Here is a 4,233-nt window from a genome sequence, read left to right on the forward strand (position 1 = left end):
TTTATTGTCTCTGAGCAGTTCATGATTCTCTCTAACATTGCAGTTCTCCTCAAATACTCGCTGAGTAATTACTGTCACTGTTGTTGGTCTGGAGCTCATCTGAGAGCACTTTATTCAGGTCATTCAGTGTCTGAAATTCAAGATCCGATGGTTAGTTTGAAAATCAGGGCTCTTGGGTCCTATTCCCAACTCTGCCACTGACTGGCTGTGTGAGCTAAGACAAGTCAATTCTCCTTTCTCAGCCTTAGCTTCTCCCTCTTTCAAGTAGGGATAATAATGATCCGCTCCCACCTACCTCATGGTGGGTGGAGGATGGGGCTCCAGTGGAGAGTGTCACTAGGAGTAATGCATAATATGAGGTGTCCTATCACGTTTACTCAGAGCAGATTATGACATAATAGAATAGCTGAAGTAGTCTTTTTTATTTGTATTTTTTTATTTTGAAATTAAGAGCAGCAATTACTTAGCTCAGACTGAAGCATCTTATCTAATTTTTTGAAATATAAGTGTCTCCTCTTTGTGTGCGACGAGACAATTTAACACACTGTGACAAACAGGAGATGCTTTTGTTTTGCAACAAAATATTTTTGCAAAGAACTTTCATCCCACTTGTTTTGATTTTGAGAAACAAACTGGTTTAGTCTGAATGGGATTTTCTGACAGAAATGGTTTCAATGAAATTTCCCCACCATCTCGATTCCTGGGCTCTATCCCTGCCTCTGGGGGTTTGTTGTCAGAACAGGATTCAGGACTGGTGGCTTCTCTTTCTGGCTCTGCCTCTGCCTTGCTGTGTAGGCCCTTGGATAGGTCACTTCCCTTCTCTGTACTTCAGGCTCCTCCCCATCTGTCCAATGGGAATAGGGACAATTCTCAAACTCTGGGCAGTCGTGAGCCTGAGTGAGATAAGGGGAGTTAAAACCCTCTGTGAAGGAGAAAGGGGAGTTTCACGGTGTTTAGCACCAAGGAATTCTAAAGTTTGCTAAAATATCTAGTCTGTGAAAACAAGAAACGGTCAGGGCCAAACTTTTTAACCATTGCCTTTTCTAAAGCCCATTCAGGGATGTGAGTCCCTGTCTCTTTTAGGTACCTGGGGTTCTTTGCCAGCAGGAGAGAAGAGGTTCCTGCCTCTGTTTTTGTGGCCTTAACAAACCAAGTGTTGTGCCCCAGTTCTCATCTGAGATCCCTGAAAAAGAACATCTTCCCATCCATGAACAAGACAGGACCTATCTTTAAAAGAGGAACAGAGACCCCTGGGCCTTACAGATTAGCTAGCCTCACTTCCATAGCTGGAGAGATACTGGAATACATTCTTAAACAATCAGTGTGTCAGCAGCACCTACAGGATAATTTGGTTTTAGGACTAGTGAGCATGGATTTGTCAAGAACAAATCATTCCAAACCAATCCTCTTTCCTTCTTTGGCAGGGTTTTGGGCCTAGTGGAGGTGGGTAAACAGTAGATGGGATCGATCTGGGTGTTACTGAGGCTTTTGACACAGTCCCGTAGGACATTCTCACAAGCAAAGGAGGGAAATGCGGTCTAGACGCAATCAGTGTCATGTGGGGGCAGAGCTGGTTGAAAGCCCAGACTCCAAGAGCCTGTCTCCATGTCTGGCTGTCCAACGGAGAGGGTGCACCTAGTGGGTCTGGCAGGGAACAGTCCGGGGTCCGGTACTAGTCAATATTTTCATGAATGATTTGGAAAATGGAGTGGAGAGCAGGCTTCTAAAATTGGCAAATGACACCAAGCACTTTGGAGCACAGGACTGGAATTCAAAACGCCCTTAACAAACTGGAGAATTGGTCTTCTTGAGCCAAACTCCATGGCTGGGCTCCTCTCTCTAGACTGGGCTGAAGTGAAACCCCAGAGCCAAACCCTCCCCCTCCTGGGCAGTGCGCTCCACCCTTGAATGGTCAGATGCTGCTTAGCACTGTCAGAGCAGCTTTGGCTGGGGGATTCTCCCAGCACTTTCCAATAGCAGGAAAGTATGAAATCCCCATTTGACTGCTGGGGACAAAGTCCCACAGGAAAAGGAAAACAACCAGCAGTGGAACCAATAGGAAACCCAGCAATGGAACTCAGGAGTCCTGACTCCCAGTCCCCTGGCCCAGTCACTCCAGTGGAGCACACTCCATCTCAAAGGCGGGGGGGAGCGGCCTTGAGGGCCTGGCTTGTAATTGCCAGCTGTGGGAGGGAGTGTGCAGCAGTGGTTAGTGAAGGGGCCTGGAAAGAAGGACTGCTGGGTCCCATCCATCCTTCTGACACTTGGTGTGACCCTGAGCCAGTCGCTTCCCCTCCCCTGACCTGTTTCTCATCAGTGGGGTTGGAGTCGCAGTCCCGACAGCCCAGGGGGGTTGGGAGGCTCTAGGAAGGTGTGTAAAGTGCTGGGATGTCAGGATCCTGGAGGCCCCTAGTGGGGTGTAAAGCCTGGCAGCACCACATGATGTAGCAGGCGATAGCTAACCCAGGTGGGGCACATGACCCCACACGCCCTCTGCAAGTCTTGCCTCTGAAATTAGGAAAACTGGTGAGTTGAAGGCACAGCTGCACACCCAGGAGAAAGCCCAGCACGACATGCCCAGGGTGAAGGGGGTGCTAAAGCCTGGCATCAAACCAGAAACCTTCAGATCTTCACTCTAATGCACTCCCAGCTGAGCTACTTTGGAAATGACCAGGCCAACCAGGAAGGCTTAATACACGAGCCACAGCACATGCTGGGAAGATTTAAATCTGGATGTCACAACGCAGGAGACAAACAGTGGACTTGGCCCAGAGGGGCAGGCTCGGGTTCCCTATATCCCAGTCACTCAAGCAGCACCTTCCCCCTCAATCTGTCACTGGCGCCCCCAGGTCTGTGAGACGAGAGCAGCAGTTCTCACTGGAACAACTCCACCCACAGCTCGCAGGCTCCTCCCAAGCCTAAACCGGAAAATCATCTTGCCAGAAAGCCGCCCACTAGGACTCACCACTGCTTCTTTTCCTTCCACCCAGAACCCCACTTCTTCTTCTTCTGGGCTGCAAGTAGCCACCCCTGGGAAGCCAAGAGGCAGGCACAGGATTCGACCTCCCAGCAGCCAACTGCACCTCCCCAGGCTTTGTAGAACAAATGGTGGCTACTACTAACCCCACTTAACCACACGTAGGCCAACCTCCCAGGGCAGAGGAGGCCAAGCCACAAGCATTCAAAAGGCGACTGGCCTAATTCCTCGAGTTTCCCCAGGCTGATGCCAAGGTACTTTGTCCACTGATGTCACCACCCTCCATCGTGCGGGGGTTGGGGTTATCCCAGGGACTGGCCAGTGGCAGAAGGAGGAGCACCTTGCTGGACAGCATGGGGAGCTGGGAAAAGGAAGCCAGCATGTTTCTGCCCAGTTTTGGGCTGAGGCCCTTCTGCATGTCAGGCAAACATGAGAACCACTACACTACAGAAACTCCATCACCGTGCGCTGCCCTGCCCCGCCCCTCAAATTCCATGCACTTTGGTGGTGCTCACCCTGGCACATACCGAGGGGCGAACCCAGAGAACATGGCCGCAGCTCTTCAATGGGTCAGCTGGAAGAGCAGTGGACTAGAGCCGGGACTCAGGAAGTTGTCCTTACATCACCCTTGTGACTCCAGCTTGAAGGGGAGCTTCTTTTCCTTCCCCTTGCTGAGAAAGAGCAAGAGAAGAAAGAACTGTCAGGTGGGCCAACTGGGTGCAGAAGCCATTGCTGCCTTTTCCTGCAGCTAAGCCTGAAACGAGGGACTTGCATTGGGTAAAGGAACTGCTGCATTTCCAGGAAACAGCCCACTGCTGAAGCCTGGGATTGAACCAGGGACCTTTAGAGCTTCAGTCTAATGCTCTCCCAACTGAGCTACTTCAGCACCTGCAGGGAGCCTTTTTGGGCTGCTGCATCTCACCTTGAAGCTTATTCTCAATAAACCATCACTCCAGTCAATAATGGCCAATGCAAGACGGACATCACTTGCTATTTTAGCACTCGGAAATGTCATTAACTAGTCTTTGGATCTCCCGAATGCTGTGCTTCAGTTCATGGGGGAAAGGCGAGAGAAGCAACCTTTGAACAAAAGGCCTGGGGTTAACATCCTAACGCTGTCTGTCTCCGACTGTAACACTATTTAATAGCAGCCCATCCTGTGCTGGTGACAGTTCCATTGCTAGGTGTTAGCACAGTTCAGTTACTGTTAAAATTAAAAGTTTCTATATGCTTAAAGGAAATGATTTTTATTTGCT

The 4,233-nt window shown here is 49.9% G+C and overlaps 1 non-coding gene across 1 annotated transcript; it reads right to left on the reverse strand.

Annotated features, from left to right (window-relative positions):
- Positions 1 to 3,790: 3,790 nt before the first annotated feature.
- Positions 3,791 to 3,863, reverse strand: TRNAF-GAA. Its single transcript has one exon. It is a non-coding gene; the product is annotated as a tRNA-Phe (tRNA).
- Between the last annotated feature and the right edge of the window lie 370 nt (positions 3,864 to 4,233).

The sequence above is a fragment of the Mauremys reevesii genome, linkage group 12 (assembly GCF_016161935.1).
Source record: "Mauremys reevesii isolate NIE-2019 linkage group 12, ASM1616193v1, whole genome shotgun sequence".
Lineage (NCBI taxonomy): Eukaryota > Metazoa > Chordata > Testudines > Geoemydidae > Mauremys > Mauremys reevesii.